Raw genomic sequence first — 22,058 nt, forward strand, 5'->3', positions numbered from 1 at the left:
ACGTGCATCTTTCGGGTATCTTTCTTGGCATGGGAGCGGAGATGCATGACAACACTGGTCAAGAGCTTCCATGTAAGTTTCTCTTGATGGTACTAACTATGCCTCTAAACGTGTAGATACACAACTTAGAGAAGACGAAGAAGCTCAAGGCACACAATAGAGAGTAGAATTTCTTAGTGCTCATGGAAAGATAAGTTAGTCCTAGAGTTATGGGTGTATATACAATGCACGGGGAAAAAACCTCCTAGTGAGGGAAAAAATACCCCGATAGTCCTAAGTGTGTTCATACACATCACTACCACATATGTATGGTAACAAACCCCCCCTCGGAGTGATGTGGTGAATGAGAGTTGGCACATAGTGTATAGGGAAGTTCCATGCCCTGAGTACATGATCAATCCACAAAGGGGAGTAAGCCCAAAGCTTTGTAGAAAGCTTTGAACTTCTCATGAGGCAATGCCTTTATTAACAAATTTACAAGGTTGTCTTGTGTTGGCACATAAGCCAAGCTGATCTCTCCTGCTGAGAGTCTCTTCTTGACATAGTGATAATGCACCTCAATGTGCTTCATGCGAGCATGAAAAATTGGGTTCCTCACAATTGCCAATGCGCTCTAACTGTCAATGTAGATGATGTTGGTAGTTTCCTATTAAATACCCAAATCAACCATAAGGCATTGGAGCCATACACACCCAAATAATGACGCAACAACCCCAATCTTTCACTTGAAAGTAGCACTCAAATCAGCCTTAAGTTCAACAATATGTGTCTCATCTGATCCAGTGATCAACAAATCATCAACATAAAGAACAACAATGAGAAGTACATCACTCTCACTCTTTACATACAAAGTGCTTTGTGTTGGAATGTTATGAAAGCCTCGTTTAACCAAACTAGTGTCAGATTTCTCATACCAAACATCAGGAGACTGCTTCAACCCATACAAAGCTTTCTTACATTTGCATACTTTATCTTCTTGCCCTTTAATGACAAAACCACGAGGTTGCGTTACATAAACTTCCTCAAATATGTCACCAATCAAGAAAGTAGCAACAATATCTGATTGATGTACATCCAATCCAAATCTATGTCTCTTTACTGTGCATAATATTCTGCAACAAGTGGTGCCTTATAGCGATCAATTTGAACATTTGGCTTACGCTTCAACTTGTAAACCCACGTCATACCAATGGATTTTTGGTAGGAGGCAAAACACATAGATTCCATGTATCATTTTCTATAAGTGCATCATATTCTGATTGCATGGCAACCATCCAATTTTTTGAATTTTGTACTTCATCAAAAGATAGAGGTTCCTCAATATCACATAAGCTAGAAAGCTCCAAAGCACAAATTTTTTATGCATAAGATGCATGGCGAGAACCTGAACGAGTACAACTAGATAAAGGTGCATTCAATTTACTGTCGCGTAAAGTATGCACTAGCCATTTTGGCATACCTCTAGCTTGCTCATTCGAAGCCCTTTCCAAATCAAGTACATCATGTACATTTGCATCAGCAATAGGCTGATTCGTAGCGTTTTTTGAAACCTCCATAGGCTGTACATTTGCCTCATTGGAATTTACATTCAAATTTCTACCACTGAAAAGAGGCAACAAAGTGTCATAAATGTCTTGCGAGATTACGTTACCGTCTCTAGTACATGACAACAAGGGCTAAATAGAATCTTCCACAAACATAATATCGCGTGAAACCAAGATACATCGTTTGCGGATGGAACAACCTGTAACCTTTTCTTTCAGTAATGTAACCAACAAAAATGCATTTAATAGCCTTATCATTGAATTTTCTACGGCATGTTTGTGGCACCAAAGCATAAGCCAAACAACAAAAAATGCACATAAGATCAATAGATGGCATGTTATTATGCCATGCTTCATAAGGAGTCATAGACTACAAAGCTTTCATAGGATACCTAGTGAGTACATGAGTGGCACACATGATAGCCTCAAGCCAAAACATATGTGGCAAAGCTTTGACTTTTGATCATACATCATGCCATTTTCGTAAGCGACCTGTTTTTTCTTTCAGAAACATCATTTTTTTGAGGTGTATATGGAATTGTATATTGGTTCTTTATCCCACAACTAGTCAAAAAATGCATTAAACTCATGAGACATATACTCCCCCCCTCGATCTAAACGGAGGGTGCCCATAGTATATGTAGAGACATTTTTAGTCTTAGCTAGAATTTGGTTGAAGTACATAAACACTTCATACTTAGCTTTAAGTGGATACTCCCATGCATGCATGGAGCAATCATCAATGAAAGTCATGAAGTAAAGGTAATTCCCCAAGGACGGAGTTTGCATAGGCCCACAAACATCACTATTCACAAGTTGCAATCTGTAGGTAGCCCTAACTCAACCATCCTTTTGAAACTTTGAACACTACATCTTACCCAAAATAGAGTCTTCACAAACATGCTTCACAAGTGCTTCAAGAGGCGGCAAAGAAGCAATCATATCACATTTTTGAAACCGCAACAAATTGGCGAATTTTAGATGCCCAAAACATGCATTCCAAAGTTTTGCATCTGAAAAAGCCTTTGAATCCACAATTGCATTTGCAAAATCTACCCACACTTGTCATACAAAGTGAGGCTATATAGCCTTGGGGGGTGCACTATGTAATCATGTTAATATAGAACATGAGTTTGAAAGGAGACAAAAATTTTAGGCAATTTAACAGAGATGCATTAAAATAAGGGGATTTTATATTCAATATTGGAAAAATTTCCTAAAATAAGGGGTCATTTTATTCATTCAGACATGTTAAAAGAGGGTTTTTTTAATACCCCACGAACGCATGTTATATAGGGGGTATTGAACGGTGAACCCCCCGAGTACATAGCCCACGATATAAAATGCTAGATAAAACAATTTCAGCACCAAAACTGAGATCATGAACTTTACATCTGTCAGACACAAATTTCACAACAAGATCAAGCCTACCAAGTGCAAATACAGAAAAAGAGGTTCTTTTTGATCCTAGGTACTTGAAGTGCATCAACATGTGTGAACAAATTTCCAGTCACAAAAATCAGCACAATCTTTCCAACTCTCTTGACTGGATAAGCGGTAGTACTGGCACAAGTGACCGTATTCCCATGAGGAACAATGTCAAGAGGAAAACAAGTCATGATGTGATGTAATGTGCTTTGTAGCACCACTATCAAAGTACCACACATGAGAATCTACATCAATAAACTGACATACATACATCATGGACAGAAGGATCATAAGTGCACTCTACACTAAATGCCCACTTTGCATCTACATTGACATCAGAATCTCCTTTCATAGAAGATGTTACAATGGTTTCACTTGTAGTGGAAACAGTCTCTTTTGTCTTGACCTCTTTTGCCTTCAAAGGACACTGCGTAATCAAGTGATCATCGGCCTTGCAATAATGGCAATGCATCTTCTTTTTTCCCTTTTCACCAGAATTCCTAGACAAAGTGCTGCCAATAGAAGCATTAGGAACATGTAATTTTTCGCTCGCGGAAGATTCATGAGAAGTGACTACACTGTTGTTTACCACTTTTTGTTTGAGCAGCAACAAAAGCCTGTTCAACTGCACCTTATTTATTGGTACTTGCTTTGTCTCTGGCTTCTTAGGCGAGGTGTCGTCCATTTTTTGTCCGCAAGCTGGTCATGTGAAGGGATTTTCAACCCCATCTTTTTTAGGTGTTTGCCCATTTGGCTCCATAGACGCCGTCTAATTTTTAGCAACTCTGAGAGATAAAGTATGCATTGTATAGGAGAAGACATCAATTCCTGCAAGCTCTTGGTATTCATCATTGCTAGTGTGGCTTGCCACTGAGAAGTACCATTTTAACCTCAGATTTTGTTTCGAGTTCTCCTATGAAAGATGGCAAAGACTATAGAGAGTGTGGTTTTCTCTCTTCAGATGCAACATACCCGCCATCCCCATATGAAGATCTTATATCCCCTGGGAAAAATTTGTGATCCATGTTTATTTCAGGGATAGGTACTGATTGTAAGGTGGCACTACCATCTTTTTGGTTTCTAATTGATTCCCATAAGGATTGTGGCCATGGTTCTTCTACCTCTAGAATTGGCATCACTGCTTGTGAGCCCAACCCATCTACGGTATTGGATACTTTCCTTGTATCTAAAGGTTCCTCTACTCTTGGATCTTCCTGGTCATTGTTTACAATACCATGGCTCTCCATTTCATGGATTTATTTGCAGATTAGCACCTCTATTTTTGGAGCATCTAGAATATGTGGTTCCATAAGATCTTGGGCCTTCCGGATGAGCTCCTTGCACATTTGTAGCCTCTCTTTTTCATACCCTGGATGAGGATACGTTAGCCATCTATGCTCTTGGGTTTGATTGGGTTTTAGGCTAGCTTCATATGCCTTCAAAATTGCATCTAAGAGTTCAAAGACTTTGTCGACCAAGACTGAACCTCCTGAGTTAGTCTTTGACTCTTTAGGTCCCTTTGTGTTTTTCTTGCTTTCTTGCTCGTGTTTAAGCTGCTCTCTTGTTTGGTTTAGTTCAATTTCCAAAGCAGCTTTCTCCTACAGCCTCTTCGCTTTCATTTTGTCTCGTTTGTCTTTCCATGATTTTCTTCCTGCTCTCATCGATATGTTTTCGATTTCTATTTGAACATGCAATGTGTTTCCTCTGCTAGTTTGTTTTTGGTAGCTTCTTGAGCTTGAGCTCGAGTCATCACCTTTACAGGAATTGTGGGTTCTACCCTAGATCTGCTTGAAGAAGGTATCACACCTACAACATACGGATCCCCCTTTGTGAATCTATATAAGCCCTCATAAGTGTAATCCATAAGAACTCGTATGGCTTCATTGGTTCTAATGAATCTCACATTCGGTTTGTTGATCAGAGGATGCCTCTCCGCTATGTATTCTCCCAATCCCCTTGTTGTCGGCATTGTAGCATTTTTCATGTCTCTGAGTGGAGTAGAGAACCCTGGTGGTGGATGATTTGTCATAACAAAGGGCTCACTCAAAACTCTCAAGGTAGTCCTTGTTGACAAGCCCACTTTGGCTTAGTGCAAGTTATCCCTTTTTTCCGCTGACAAGGTCTCTCAAAAGTCAAGTATTTGTGACTCTTTTGGATTTTGAAAAACTAATTCTAGGTACCCTAAAATTTTGGAATTAGAAAACCTAAAAACAAATTCAGCTCTAAAACCAAGCCCCCAAGCTTTCTTCCTGGCTATACCTGACTCACTTTGGAGTTGTCTTTCAAAAGATAGAGCAATTCTAGTGAACTGCACTTGAAACAACACTCAAGACAATCTCAGGACCAGAACACAAGAACTTTGGCTTGTATCTTGGTGTGTAGAAGGTATTTTTAGCTCAAACTTGAGATTTGGGACGTTCTCAAGTATGTCTACAAGATCACCAAGTCAGATGCCCCCGCTATGCTAAGGTACATGGATCGCGATCCATGTTCCTCTGTCATATTAATTTTCACATGGATCACGATCCATGTTCCTCTGTCAAAAAAATCTTCCTCAAATTTTCCCAATTTTTGTTAGTATGTAGAAAGGGCATATGCAGGCTCTGTACCAATTTTCATCAAATTTTGAGATTGAGGTACATGGATCGCGATCCATGTTCAACCACTTGATGTCTTAGGATTTTGTTCCTGACTATGTCCACAAGTTAAATTTCAAATCTTTTTGGATTTGGACTTGTTTTGACAGGTCAAATGGCCAACACTAGGTCTGCACTGTGGTTTTCTGTCTGTTTGCTCCCTTTTGACCCAGATTTGTTCAGTTTGTTTCAAAACTGGACTTGGGGATATGTTTCCTTGTGTGAATAATATCATTCTCTGTGGATATTGTCAGCCTGTGTGGATTTTACCATCCTGTGTGGATACCGACTTATCATCCTGTGTGGATATTACATCTTCAGTAAATGTCATAGTCCAAACCTCAAGGGGAGGATTGTAAAGTGTGAGCTTTGTCCTAAAGTGTGAGTCAAGGAGAGAAGAGTGCAATTATCCCACATGATGTGGAGCAAAGCTGTAGACCTACTTAATACTCATTTCATGAATAAATAAACACAACTCTATTTTGCACTACATGCTTGTCTATGATGAGCCTGTGCTAAGCTAAGTCAATACTCAAGATTGTGTTCATGAGTCCTAGCTAATTCTATCTTGGAACCTTATTCACTTGAGTGATAATCTTGCTTACACACACACACACACTCACACACTTGAGTGATAATCTTGCTTACACACACACACACACACACACACACACACACACACACACACACACACACACACACACACACACTTGCACTATGTTTCTCTTTCATCCATCCTAGCTAACAAAATCCCATTCTCAAGGGTGCATGAAAGAGAAACATAGTGCAAGTGTGTGAGTGTGTGTGTAAGCAAGATTATCACTCAAGTGAATTAGGTTCCAAGATAGAATTAGCTTGGACTCATAAACACAATCTTGAGTATCGACTTAGCTTAGCACAGGCTCATCATCGACAAGCATGTAGTGCAAATAGAGTTGTGTTTATTTATTCATGAAATGAGCTTTAAGTAGCTCTCCAACTTTGCTCCACAGCATGTGGGATAATTCCACTCTTCTCTCCTTGACTCACACTTTAGGACAAAGCTCACACTCTACACAGTGTGAGGAAGAGGCAGCATGTAAGCAATGAGTTGACACTTCATGGTAGAAGCTGAGTGACGATGCTAGTCCATTGCAAATGAGCACCTTGTGGTCCTAAGTCATGGCAACAAGGCATCACTTTTGCAACTTCCCTTTAGATGATGAGGACCAACCGATTGAAGGGTACCGGGTAGCAAAAAGGTGATGTGTAGGTAGAAGCTTTCAAAGGCCTTAAAAAATAGATACTTTAAAGAATTTTGTTTGAAAGTGGTTCCACCACTATCAAAATGTTGGTAGCCTTTCAAGAAATAAGAAAGAGGTACCTTGGCTTTAAAGCCACACACATCCATTCAAAAGTGCACACACTTATTCAATGGCAATCAAGCAGAAAGTGAGGGGAAATCAAGAAAAATTAGCATGGGTCTTTAACGAACATGCTATTTCTCAATGCTTGGGCTAAAGAAAGCATGGGTTAGTGCATCCAAAAATCTAGAAAGACATCTACGCACACATATACATTCCAATTCTCAATGGACACTCTATGGGAAATTAATTTGGCTCAAGAAAATATAAAGCAGTGCATGCACATTTAAGCCAATTTGATAAATTAAAAAAAACACACAAAATCTAGAGTTCAGTCCCAATTAACTTTAAGTACTTGGTTAGGGAAGTGACCATCTAGACATACCCAAACCCAAGGACAGAGATAATGAGGATTGAGATTATTATCTAAATTTTAAAGAGTTATGAATTGATTTAGTGCCTAAAGAGAGAACACTAAATCTAGCATAGAGATCTTAACTGATGTAATTAGAACATGCTATTTATGCATTAGCTGTGATACCACATGTAATTGCTATGGTGAATATACCAACATAGCATTCATGGTTTCACCATAGCATTAGATAATTAGTATTAGACAAGAGACTACACTCAATACACAATGTAGAATGAAAATAGCTTGCATGATTTATTAGAATTGGAGAGAAATTGACAAGATTTGGATATTGGCCATTTATAGGCTCCTTGTGGAGAACTGTAATCCATGATTGGATGGATATGCACCACAAGTGGAAATGGAAAGGTTTATGTGAGCTACCACAAGTAGCATGTGCTTTGAATATCTTGAATTATTGATACACTTGAATGACCTTTGAGATACACTTACTCTGGTTGCTATATGAACGAATGCTCTTGCTTAAATCTTGAATGCCTTGTGCCTTTAAATCATCTTGATACTCTACCTTAATGTCAAAAACATATAGCTTTAATGACAAAGGGGTGTTTTTGGCATAGGCTAGCTCAAATGAAAGAGAGCTATGGGAGCTCGAGCTTTTGGCCAAGGATAGGTAGAAAGCGAGGCACCAATGAGCAAGGGTTATGAGGCCAAACGAGTAGCCTTGAGAAAATGAACTTGTGAATGGTGTGTGTGGGAACTCGGCCTTAATTGGTAAATATTAACATTGCCAAATATGCCAAAAGAAAGGCTTAGAGGCGGCATTGAATTTCAAAATGAGACAACATGAGGTATCATTAAGAAAGCTTACCAAATAAGAGCTTTAATAGAGCTTTCTTTGAGTGCTAGTTAGTCGCCGGTAGCATGGGCTAGGATTCAGGATCTAGTACGTTGCGAGGAAGAGGTAGCATGTAAGCGATGAGATGACACTTCCTGGTAGGCATTGAGTGATGATGGTAGTCAATTGCAAACAGTGGTCCTAAGTGATTGCGACAAGGCCTTTGGATGATGACGAGCACTCGGTTTGGTAGAATCTTTCAAAGGCCGTAAAAGATACACACTTCAAAGACTTTTGTTTGAAAGTGGTTCCACCACTATCATAATGTTGATAGCCTTTCAAGAAATATTAAACAAGTAATTTGGCTTTCAGGCCACAGACATCCATTCAAAAGTGCACACACTTACACACTTAATCAAGGGAAATTAAGCAAAAAGTGAGGGGGAATCCAACAAAATAAGAATGGGTCTTTAATCAACATGATATCTCTCAATGCTTGGGCTAAATAAAGCATGGGTTAGTGCATCCAAAAGCGTATAAAAACATCTATGAGCACACATACATTTCAATAATCAATTAAGGCTCTCAAGCAAAATTAATTTGGCTCAAGAAAGCATAAAGTGATGCATACACAATCAAGAAAATTTGACAAATTTAAAATAATGCACAACATCTAGAGCTCAATCCCAATTAACAACAACAACTTGGTTAGGGAATTAAACCCAAGGATAGAGATAATTAGGATTGAGCTTAATTATCCTACTCCTAAAGAGTTATGAATCAATTTTGTACTTAAAGAGAGAGCACTAAATCTAGCATAGAGATCTTAACCAATGTAATTAGGACATGCTAATGAAATATTAGCTCTAATACCACATGTAATGCCTATGGTGGATATACCATTGTAGCGTTCATGGTTTCACCATAACATTAGATGATTAGGAGTAGACTAGAGATTGATCTCAATACAAAATGTGGAATGAAAAATGATTGCTTGATTAAAGATTTACAAGCTTTGGATATTGGTCATTTATAGGCTCCTTATGGAGAAGTGCAATTAATGATTGGATGGATATGCACCACAAGTGGAAAAGATTATGTGAGCTACCACAAGTAGCACGTGGCCGTCAAAGTATATAGCATGTGTTTAGGGAATGACTAGCATGTGTGAGGCTTATAGGTTCCATAGAAAAATGTGACTATGCACTTAAATGGTGCATTCTTGGTTTAAGTATTTGTTATCACCGTGAGTGTAAACTAGGGATTACCTCAATAATTAGAGGGAAAGAAGAAATGAGATTAGAGGGAAAGAAGCACATTGATCTATGAAAAAATGGTAGATTGTATCCCATGAGTTAGGATATTGAGGAGGGAGGGCCACTAGTGCACCACCATTGCCACCCTCATTGACCAACAAAACCACTAGCTCTTCTCCTACGCCCTCTCCTCCTCCACCCTCTCCTCTTCCACCACCTCCACCTCTCCCCTCTTATCCTCCCTATCATTTGCTCTCCACTCTCCTACTCTCTCTTCCTCTCACTGCCTCCATACCTCTTTCTCACTAACTTCTTCCCCTTCCCCTTCCCCCCCCCCCCCCCCCCCCCCCCCCCCCCCTCTCTCTCTCTCTCTCTCTCTCTCTCTCTCTTTCACTTTCTCTCTCCCTTTCTCGCTAACTTCTCTTCCTCTCACTGTCTCCATACCTCTTTCTCACCAACTTCCTCTCTCTCTCTCTCTCTCTCTCTCTCTCTCTCTCTCTCTCTCTCTCTCTCTCTCTCTCTCTCTCTCTTCCTCTCTTCTGCCACCTCCACCTTGTAAAGAATGACGATGCAAGAGAGCTACACAAGACAAGCACAAAGCACACAGAGATGGAAAGCTTCTTCTTCTTCTCACACAGAAAAGAGAGTACAAAATGAGTAAGTGCTAAAACTGAAAAGTAGCACATATGTACATGCGGTCACTAAGTGTGAACTCGCTAGAAGCGTACTAGGCTGGCACTATAAGTGTAGTCCAGCTATAGAATCACTGGCAGAGATCCTCCGTGTCGGTCACCTAATGCGCCAGTGAGTAAATGTCGTAAGCGGCCAAGACCCGTAGTGGATGCCAGCTCAAGATGTAGAGCTCGACATCTCAACACTCCTCCTCGAGCTCTGCATGTTGTAGAGTCCAAGCATAGTCCAGAAACGTCGAAGCTTCTCAGCTCCGAGGGCCTTGGTAACGATATCCGCTATCTGCTCCTCTGTGCTGACGTAGACCAAGTCGATGTCGCCCGCCAACACTCGCTCTTGAACGTAGTGGTAATGGACCTCTATGTGCTTGGTCCTGGCATGGAACACTGGGTTCCTAGCCAACTGCATGCTGCTGAGGTTGTCACAATGGATGACAATCTGCTGGTCTACCTGCACTCCCAAGTCCTCAAGTAATGTGCGTACCCAAGCTATCTCGCACGCCGCAACTGCTGCACCTCTGTACTCGGCCTCTATGCTCGATAAAGCAACCGTAGGCTGCTTTTTGCTGCTCCAAGTAACAGCAGCACTCCCAAAAGAGAACATGAAGCCACTCGTAGATCTCCTATCAACAATGCTACCCACCCAATCTGCATATGTATACCCATACAATGCTAATGGCGCATCTGCTGCATAGAACAATATGTAGTCAAGAGTCCCTTGCACATACCGAAGTGTGCGTCGTACTCCATCTAAATGTGGCTTCCTCAGAAGCTACATGAACTGACTCTCCAAGCCTACTGTGTAGATCAAGTCTGTGGCCTCGTGATAGTCAAGTTGATTAGACTACCCACAATCTTCCTGTACATCTTGACATCCTCAACAACATCACCCTTCTCTGCACTTAGCTTTGCATTCACATCCAAGGGAATAGAAATTGGCTTACAATCAGCCATACCATACTTTGACAACATGTCCAAAGCATACTGTCTCTGTGACACCCATACACCCTCTGGAGTCCTGATCATCTCAATGCCAAGAAAGTAGCGCAACTCGCCCAAATCTTTCATTTCAAACTCCTGTTTGAAAAGACCCTTCACATGGTCAATCTCCATAGCATTGTCACCCACAATAATAAGGTCATCTACATATATGGTAATGACCACAATCCCCACATCACTCTCACGTACATAGAGTGAATGATCAACATGAGCTCTCCTAAACCCAATACTGACAAGATACTTGGCAATCCTGTCATACCATGCTTTAGAGCCCTACTTCAAACCATACAAAGCTTTGAGAAGTCTGCACACATAATCTGGGTAACCTGGATCGACATAACCAGGTGGCTGATCCATATACACTTCCTCTTGCAACTCACCATTCAAGAAGGCATTCTTTACATCCATTTGATGCATAATCCATCCTCTAGATGCAGCCACTGCTATGACAGCTCTCACAGTCGTTATCTTTGCCACTGGAGCAAAGGTCTCCTCATAGTCTATGCCATACGTCTGTGCATAACCCTTTGCGACCAGCCTTGCCTTGTGACGCTCAATGTTACCATCAGCCTTATGCTTGGTTTTATACACCCATTTATAGCCAATAGCTTTCTTGCCACTTGGCAATGGCACCAACTCCCATGTGTCGTTTGCTTCCAATGCAGCCATCTCTTCATTTATTGCATCATCCCAATGCACATTTCCAACTGCATCCTCAAAACATGTGGGCTCCACATCCTGTATCACCTTAGCCATGTAGGCTTGGTGATGCGCTAGATACCCATCATAAGTCAATTTCTGAACTGGATTTCTGACTCTGTTAGATCTGCACGGTCCTGGGTCACTCTTTTGCCCTCTAGCATCTTCTTGTACTTTCCTTACACCAAGTGTCCTGACAGCCGGAATTCCAAATTCCTCATCAAGACTTTGTTCAGAACCATCTGAATCCATGTCTACATGTGAAAACCCTGATGATGCATCAGCCATAAAGGGAGGTTCATCTACCTTTTTCTTTCCTTTTCGTGATACATTCCCTGTACCTGCTGGTGGAGTAACCTGCGTACGTAGTCTACCATTCCATGGGTTCTCAACAGAGCCACGAGAAGAGGACTCTTGTGGTCCACTCAAAACCTGTGACTATGGCCTCAAATTTTGTACAACCACATCATCTTTTACATCAGCCCCAATAGTGCCATGTGCATTACTGTACCAGCTGCTCATCTAATCAAAGACTACATCTCTGCTCACTCGTAATTCTCGTGTAGTAGGATTGTAGCACCTGTACCCCTTTTGTTCAAGGGAATATCCCACAAGAATACATTTCTCTACTTTAGGATCCAATTTCCTACGCAACTCATCTAGTACATGCACGTAAGCTATGCAGCCAAACACTTTCAAGTGTGCCAAATCAGGCTTTGTACCTGTAAACTTTTCCTGAGGTGTTACATCATGCACCGCAGCTGTAGGTGTCCTGTTCATAATGTACACAGCTGTATTTACAGCTTCAACCCAGAAATGATGAGGCATGTTCTTCTCATTCATCAATGCACGTGCAACCTCTGCAACGTGCCTGTTTTTCCTTTCTGCGACCCCATTCTGCTGTGGAGTATATCTGCATGTAAACTGCCTGCGTATACCATGCATTCGCAGAAAATCTAAAAAATCATTGGAGAAGTACTCTCCCCCTCCCTCTGACCTCAATGTCTTGATTTGCATATCTGTCTCCTTCTCAATCATGACTTTGAAGTCTTGAAAGTGACCAAACACTTCACTTTTGTTACGCATGAAGTAGACCCATACTTTCCTTGTATGGTCATCAATGAAAGAGACATAATACCTGCAACCATGTATACTTGCAGTATCGGTTGGACCCCAAACATTTGTGTGCACCACCTCAAGTGGCTTTTTACATACATTGCGCTCATGTGGAAATGAGCCCTTTGACTGTTTTCCAAACTGGCATGCTGCACACACTTTATGCATACCATCCACCTTGAATTTGGGCAAACCTTTTACAATCTATTTTGATTGCATGCTGCGCAATCTCTGCTCATTGACATGGCCAATGCGTTTGTGCCAAATGTCAACATCAGCCACAACACCTGTGCCCTGTGGAAATAATGTAGCTTTTACCTTAGGCATGTCTACATTCAGCGTAAACATTCTGCCCACACATTTTCCCTCTGTGATCAGCTTACAGCCATTCTGGAAATCTTCTACATAACAGCCATTCGGATTGAAGCGAACCTGCAAACCCTACTCAACCATTTGTCCAACAGAAACAAGATTCTTTGTAATGTTTGGGACATGAAGTACATCTGCTAAGTACTTTGATTTCCCACTCTTCGTATTTAGAGGTATGTCCCCTACATGAGCAATGGGGTGAGCTGTGTCATCTCTTGTCTGCACATAGCCTGACACATCTGGTTTGCGCATATCTCTAAACCACTCTCCACGAGACGTCATGTGATTAGAGGCACCTGAATCCACATACCAAACATCATCTTGGGTGGAATTCTCTGCAGTCATTGTATTCATTACATGCTGCATAACAAACATGCGCTCGTTTTTGCTGTCATCTGCATCTCTGCTAGTAGATGCATAGTTGCCCTGTTCTCTCTTTCCACTTGCTTTTCCCTTTGGACAGCCACGTGACATGTGACCTCTTTCACCACAAGTCCAACATTCTCTGCTATCTGTAGTATGTTGCTGCCTGCTTGATCCTGCACCACGACCTCTTTGACTCCCCCTGCCTTGAAACTGGTTTCCCCTGCCACCTGTATTGTTTTGATTTGATTGACCTTCTTGAAATTGGCCCCTGCAACCCCTTGGGCCTCGACCACGACCTCTACCTCTACCTCTGTTGGAGTTAGAATAGAAGGCCTGTTCAGAATTATTTCTGCCATGAGAAGAAGATGTGTCAAGGTTCTTCTCCTCAAGAATAAGCATAGAAATCAAATCTTGGAACACGGGGATGTCGTCTCTTGTATTCATGGAAGACCTGAAATGTACATACTCATCTCCTAGACCATCCAAGCATGCACGGACAATGTCATCGTCTTCCACTGAGACTTTAATAGATCCAAGAGCCTCAATGATACTCTTGATCTTCAAAGCATAATCATTGATGGAGAGGTTGTTCCTCTTAACCTGATTTAGCTCCGACTTTAGTTGAAGCTTCCTGGCCTTGGTGTTCACCTCGAACACTCTGCCTAAGTTTTTCCATGCAATGGCGGGGGTTTCAGCATCCTGTAGATAGCCCATCATGCCATCTGTGATGCTCATAGAAAGCCAATACATCACTTTGCTCTGGCCTTGTTGCTAGTCCCTCAAAGATTTTCTTTGTTCTGCTGTAGCATTTGCCTCGGGAATCTCTGGTTCCTTTTCATTGTCTCCTTCTACATAGTCCCAATAACCTTTTCCTTTTAGAAAATTTGTTATTATGAACTTTCATGCAGGGTAGTTATTTTTCTCAAGCTTCTCAGTGACAATCTGACTGAAACCGTCAGACATCTTGAAGCACTAAGACAAAATAGCTGCAATCTGCAAAAACCTGCAAATCTGCTGAACCTGCTATCATGGTACCTGTAACGCTTTCTACACTCAACGAGTGTCCACAAGCGTACATACAACCAGTGTACTTGTACAGTAAATCTCTGTATCTGGTCGTGGATTGCGAACGAAGAGATTGTGATGCTCTTGCTCTCTTAGCCTCTCTTGCCTGCACCAGGCTCTGATACCATGTAAAGAATGAGGATGCAAGAGAGCTACACAAGACAAGCGCAAAGCACACAGAGATGGAAAGCTTCTTCTTCTTCTCACACAGAAAAGAGAGTACAAAATGAGTAAGTGCTAAAACTGAAAAGTAGCACATATGTACATGCGGTCACTAAGTGTGAACACGCTAGAAGCGTACTAGGCTGGCACTATAAGTGTAGTCCAGCTGTAGAATCACTGGCAGAGATCCTCCGTGTCGGTCACCTAATGCGCCAGTGAGTAAATGTCGTAAGCGGCCAAGACCCATAGTGGGTGCCAGATCAAGATGTAGAGCTCGACATCTCAACACACCTATCCTCTCTCATCCTCCCTATCCTCTAATCCCCACTCTCCTGCTCTCTATTCCTCTCACTGCCTCCATACCTCTTTCTCACTAACTTCTTCCTCCCCTCTCTCTCTCTCTCTCTCTCTCTCTCTCTCTCTCTCTCTCTCTCTCTCATTGTATCCACCCTTGATTTCACTCACTCTGTCAATCTCAGTATCATGTCCTCTATCCATTACATACCTTTGTTGTTGTCTCCCTCATTTGGCCTCCACGTGTCATTTTCGCCATTTTCTTTTCTCTCTCACTCATTCTCTCTCTCTCTCTCCCTCCTTTGGCCTCCACATGTGTTTTTCACCTACTTCTTTCCTTTCTCACACCCATTCCCCCTCCCTCCGTCCCTCCCTCCCTTGCGTAATCCTCTCTCTCTCTCTCTCTCTCTCTCTCTCTCTCTCTCTCTCTCTCTCTCTCTCTCTCTCTACCATCACCTTGCTTACCTGCATCCCTCTCTTACAGCCTTCCTCATTGTTTCCACCTCCCCTTTCTTTAGAAAAATCCCACTCTGATTATGCCTCCTTACTCTCTCTCTCTCTCTCTCTCTCTCTCTCTCTCTAACCATGGACATAGAGAGAGAAGAAGGAGAGAGAGAATATAGTAAAGTCGATATGTGTATGTAGTCAATATGTGTATGTATATATATCTATATATATAGATATACATATATACCTAGATATATACATACATACACACACACACACACACACACACACACTGCACACACACACACACTGCACACACACACACACACACACACACACACACACACACATATATATATATATATATATATATATATATATATATATATATATATATATATATATATATATACATATATGCATGTATGCGTATATATACATGTGTGTTTGTGTGTGTATTTGCTAGTTTCCCACTAATGATATCACTAATGGGGAAATCCGGTGAAGGGAGAGCGAGGGGGAAGAAAAGTGAAAAAGAGACTGTGTGTGTGTGTGTGTGTGTGTGTGTGTGTGTGTGTGTGTGAGAGAGAGAGAGAGAGAGAGAGAGAGAGAGAGAGAGAGAGAGATGATTGAATGTGCAGATGCATAGTTTACCCAAAAAAAATTCCTCATTAAAAAAAAGAATGCTATAAAATCTCAAAATTCATTGGTGATTACTCTAAAACATGAAATTTGGATGATTTTTTATGAGGCTAGTTTGAAATCTTTCCAAGATTTTGAAATTTTAACCAATTAAAAATACATCAAAACTTGGTTTTTACAAAAATTGCACCGGTGTGTGTGTGTGTGTGTGTGTGTGTGAGAGAGAGAGAGAGAGAGAGAGAGAGAGAGAGAGAGAGAGAGAGAGAGAGAGAGAGAGAGAGAGAGAGAGGCCATGGACCAAAGCAATAGGGTAGAGGAGCCAATATAGAGACGGTCAAATTGCGAGCTAAAAAAAAGGCTAAAATTATTGGATGATTTCAAATCTGAGGTGCTAGGTAGGATTGGCATGTGTTGGTGAGCATGTGGAGGTAAGATGATGACTTGGCACTACTCATAAGAGGTTTTTTAAAGCTGTTTTTTATTTTCTTTATAACTAAAATGGGGTGAGAAGTGAGCCGGGCCCGCCCCCCTCAGATGGTTATCTCCAAAATGTGTTTGGGTAGTACCATTATACGGACTATTGCATTTCTTTAAAAATCCTCACCAACTCCTTTTACGAGCAGTTGCTAAACCAATTTCTGCATGCTCCTACAAGAAGCAAGCAGCAACGGCATTCCCTGGTGGCAAACCTGTTGACTCTGCGCCAGCTGCACCCTTCGTATTACCGCTGCACCGCATCCCTTGCACCATCCTGAGCTTCACCTTAACCCATCAAGTCATCTAACAAGCGGGGTGGATGGGGAGCCTCATTGTCATCGTAAATGGTGGGCCAGAATAGCGAGCGAATGATTATGGATGGCAACAACTGTCAGCTATTACACCCGCCCCCTGTGCCACCTGCGCCCCTTCTAATGCCTCCCTTCAGCTGCATCCCTTAGCATTTCTTAGCTTCACCTTGAGCCATTGAATTTGGTGGAATGCTGCCACAAACACAAGGCACGAAGTTGATGTTGCTCAGAAGGCAATTAGCTTGATGGAGTCTCTTGCTGACAATTGCCTCCTTTCAAAAACCTTTCCGGCTTGAATTCCTTAGCATTATCTCCCAGGAACATCAAAGGTTTATCCACTTTGGTCTTCTGCCAGCTTTGCATCTTCTCCAACCAACAACCCACTTTGGGAGTCTCACAACACATTGCAAACGAGGTTACTCACCATCACTAAAGACACTTAAGACATTTTGTAACACCCAGTGCAGAAAGAAGGTAAAAACACACATGCTCACTTCTCATAAGGCCTTTTCTAAGAGCCGATGTTGCAATCATGGTGCAAATACGCAATGCATCAAAGGCTGGATCTTCATCTTTAGCTGAGAAGTAGGCCTACAATCCACGTGCAAATACTCAATGCCCTCCATGACACCCCAAAATCATTCATCGATGAAGCTCAACAAGGAGACTTCGGCCTCGCTAAACTCATCGAGGGCTACACAATCAGCTTCAATGGGTTTTGGAAGCTCATATGGCTGCATTGCTCTTGGTAACTGAATAACTGTCACAAATTGCCTTAATTTTATACATTTTAGTCTCATTTTTGCATAATTTGCACTTGATGAAAGTCTAATTTGCACTTCTTTGTGCACACATAGGCGGATGGTAATCACTGAGCACTCACATAATGGCAAAGAGCACTCACAAGCTTGATTGTCTGCTTATTTAAATGGGTTCATTGATGCACTCAGAAGAGGAAGATGGTGCGGAACTGACATCCATGACATGCCTTTGGAGTACTCTTTCCAGGTGAGGCTTTGCATTCTAGTAGCCTCACTCAGTAGTCGTACATGCTAATAGTACATTATACAATACAACAATATGACAACTCGAGCTACATGGACATTATGTAAATGATTTTTTAATTCATCATAAAAAATAATAAAACAAGAGAGGAAATAAGATGCTGTAACCTTTCTGAATTTCGATGCACTTATATGTGGATAAATTAAGCTCCTAAAAGATTACTCAAAATGGAGCTTCTTACATGAGGGGTTGTGTCCTATAAAATTCGATTTGTTAATGGGATAAAACAAAAAGTAATTCTCTACATACATGTGGGATTGAAGGAAGACAAAAAACTGAGCTTGTAATGTCGTATCTATTGATGAGCTTGCCGAAATCTTCTCCACTTCTGCATACAATTTGCTTTGCTAAAGGAGATAAGACAAAAAGGGTTTCTTGCATACATGGGCGTTGAATCAAGATAAAAATTCAGGCTTTATTGACTTCTTTGTTGATAAGCTTGTTGAAATCTTCTCAACTTCTCCATACGGTGCTTGCGGGCAAAAGCATGATATGGCATATCTATGTGTCCTGAAATAAGGTCTGCTGTGCTTCCCATTCTTTCCTTGCATGCTTGGCTTATTGAGCATCTACCCTTCGTTGTTGTGCTACTTCCTTCTTAGCAAGTGAGTTGAGTTTTTTCTTCTCCTTTTCCAATCTCTTCTCCTCTTGCACTTTGGCAACTTCTTCTTTCTTAGCATTCTTTGCTCTCATACTTTCAATGTATTGAGAGGAGATAAGAATAAGGCTATTGGTGTAGTCCACGAATGCTTCTCAATTTGCTTGTCTGACACACACTTCTCTCATTACCTGTAGTATATCAATAATATGATTGTGTTCTTTGGAAGCCTTTTGTTGTATGGTTAATGACGGAGGTTGATTCTCATCCCCAAACTCTTTCCGAGGTTGCACTTCTAATGTTGGAGGCATATTTTCTAGTCTACTTTGTTGCACTTCTGGTCTTGCTCCGGTTGATAGTTGAGAACCTCCAATAAGTTGGTGAAAGTGTCCCCCCATGGGCTCAGATTGCGGCATATTTTCACCTCCACTTTGATGCACTTCTGGTCTTGCTCTGGCTGATAGTTGAGCACCTCCAATGTGTTGGTGAAAGTGTCCCCCCATGAGCTCAGATTGTGGCATATTCTCACCTCCACTTCGATGCACTTCTGGTCTTGCTCTGGCTTTTGAGTTTTTTCTTCTCCTTTTACAATCTCTTTTCCTCTTTCACTTTGGCAACTTCTTCTTTCTTAGCATTCTTTGCTCTCATACTTTCAATGTATTGAGAGGAGGTAAGAATAAGGCTATTGGTGTAGTCTATGAATGCTTCTCGATTTGCTTGTCTGACACACACTTCTCTCATTGGTACCTGTAGTATATCAATAGTACGTTTGTGTTATTCGGAAGCCTTTTGTTGTATGGTTAATGATGGAGGTTGATTCTCATCCCCAAACTCTTTCCGAGTTTGCACTTCTAATGTTGGAGGCATATTTTCTAGTCTACTTTGTTGCACTTCTGGTCTTGCTCTGGCTGATAGCTGAGCACCTCCAAGAAGTTGGTGAAAGTGTCCCCCCATGAGCTCAGATTGCGGCATATTCTCACCTCCACTTCGATGCACTTATGGTCTTGCTCTGGCTGATAGTTAAGCACCTCCAATGTGTTGGTGAAAGTGTCCCCCCATGAGCTCAGATTGTGGCATATTCTCACCTCCACTTCGATGCACTTCTGGTCTTGCTCTGGCTGATAGCTAAGCACTTCCAATGTGTTGGTGAAAGTGTCCCCTCATGAGCTCAGATTGCGGCATATTCTCACCTCCACTTCAATGCACTTCTGGTCTTGCTCTGGCTGATAGCTGAGCACCTCCAACGTGTTGGTGAAAGTGTCCCCCTGTGAGCTCAGATTGCACCATTTCTCACCTCCACTTTGATGCAGTTTTGGTCTTTCTCCAGTCGTCGATAGCTAACCACCTCCAACGTGTTGATGAAAGTGTCCACCCATACGCTCAGATTGCGCCATATTCTCACCTCCACTTCGATGCGCTTTTGGTCTTTCTCAAGTTGATAGCTGATCACCTCCAATGTGTTGGTGAAAATGTACACCCATGAGCTTAGATTGCGGCATATTCTTGCCTCTACTTTGATTCCCTTCTAGTCTTTCTCCAACTGATAGCTCAACACCTCCAATGTTTTGGTGAAAGTTTCCACCCATGAGCTTAGATGGCTTTGTTTCTATGGTGATATTTGTTGGAATGTCACCAGCTTGTAGTAAATGAGTGAAGCTTAGGGAATTGGCTAGCTCCTCTTCCAGAGGCATGGTTGCTCCATCTTCTTCTAGGATTTCATTTTCCATGGAATTTAGGGCAAGAGCCGCGTTTTCTTCAATGGTTCCTTGCATGGGTGTGCTAGGAACTTGAGATAAGTCATCATCCATTTCTATTGTTCCCTCTTGCGTAATGTTGATGTGATTACACAACATTCCGTCAAACTTTACTGTTGATGCATTAAGTGACCATATACCTGTTGCACAGAACCCAACCATGATGCTGGCCGGGGTTAAGGATGAGTTTAGAGCTTTTGAGACAATCAAGGCCAACTCTGACTTGTTGGCATGAGATGAGGCTATCCTATGCTACCAAATAGATCTCTGCTTGCAGAAGTGAACCTTCAATGATTTGAAAACAGAAACATCTAGGGGCTGCAACTTATGTGAGGTATGTGCTGGTAACTTCGTGTGCTTTGGACACAACCTCCAAGGAGACATGACTCCCATGTCCATCAAGAATGAGTAGATGTCTATTTTGTTTACCCATTTGTTGAGAGATAGCATCGTCAAAATGTTGAAGCCAAGCTTGGAAGAGTTCTCCTGTCATCCATGCCTCCCTTTGAATGGACATTGCTGCCCCATCTTCACAGTGTTGAATGTAATTTCCATTAATCCGATTGCCCTTAAATATGTAATATCCTGGAATAGCACTCTCGGCTGCATTGACACAACATAAAACTGTCATCCACTCACAAGAATCACAAGTGATTCCATAAACAGATTTGGTCCCTCTTCTTGCAAGTATCTTCATTCCTTTGTCTCTAGAACCTTGAAATCCGGTCTCATCTGCATTCCAAATATGTTGGGGAGGATAGTGATTTTGATTATACAACTCTTGAAGGTTGTCATGCAATTTTTTGACTATCTTCGGTCAAAATTTGGTTGCTCTTCATTGATCCAAGCTTTCAGAGGCTCGAAAGACCAGCTTTGGGTGTCTTCTTCTAAATCCTTCCCACCAACTTCTTCCAGGAATGCCATTTGTAAACAATGTTTCCCTGGTTTGGCAAATCTCTGCTACTTTTAGCTTCACATCCATGATTGAGACTCCATGCCCGAAATCACACTTCAAAAAGATCCACTATAGTAATGCTTCCTCCTCTTCCATGGAGAGTACCATCGATGGTCCTTTCTTCTTTTTCTACGTCCTGCCCTCTTCCCAATTGGATATGGTAGCTCTGCTTATGACGAATTGCATTGAGCATTTGTGTAAGGAGAGCCCATTTTCACGTGCTTGAAGAGCGTTCACCATATCGTGTGCTGTCCATGTTAGGTTGGGATGATTCTTTGGCTTCTTGGGCGTCATTGGCATGTCTTCACTTGCTTCCTGGGCTTGTAGGGTGGGGATGGAAATGTTTGGAGTGGTGGCTTTTGGAAAAGCTGCTTTGGCTTGGTGTGCAAGAGGAGGACTTCTTTTTGCTGTTTTGCTGGGTCTTTTTCCTCTGTTTTTATCAATCTGCCTAGTCGATGAGAAAACATTGTTGGGCTGATTTGCTGAAGTGTTTTTCCTGCTAGCCCTTGTGCTTCTTCCGTTGCTTTTTGCCATAGCTAACCTACGGATAAAAGAAGTGGTTTGAACTTTGAAGAAAGACGTTGGTAGGCATTAACAAGATATAAAGAAGAAAGAGGACTTACCCTGTCCAA

The 22,058-nt window shown here is 41.7% G+C and overlaps 1 pseudogene; it reads right to left on the bottom strand.

Moving 5' to 3' along the window:
• Positions 1-19,589: 19,589 nt before the first annotated feature.
• LOC147461156 (uncharacterized) lies at positions 19,590-20,633 on the bottom strand (annotated as a pseudogene).
• Positions 20,634-22,058: the final 1,425 nt, after the last annotated feature.

This window comes from Adiantum capillus-veneris, chromosome 3 (assembly GCF_014529385.1).
Source record: "Adiantum capillus-veneris isolate H3 chromosome 3, ASM1452938v2, whole genome shotgun sequence".
Classification (NCBI taxonomy): domain Eukaryota; kingdom Viridiplantae; phylum Streptophyta; class Polypodiopsida; order Polypodiales; family Pteridaceae; genus Adiantum; species Adiantum capillus-veneris.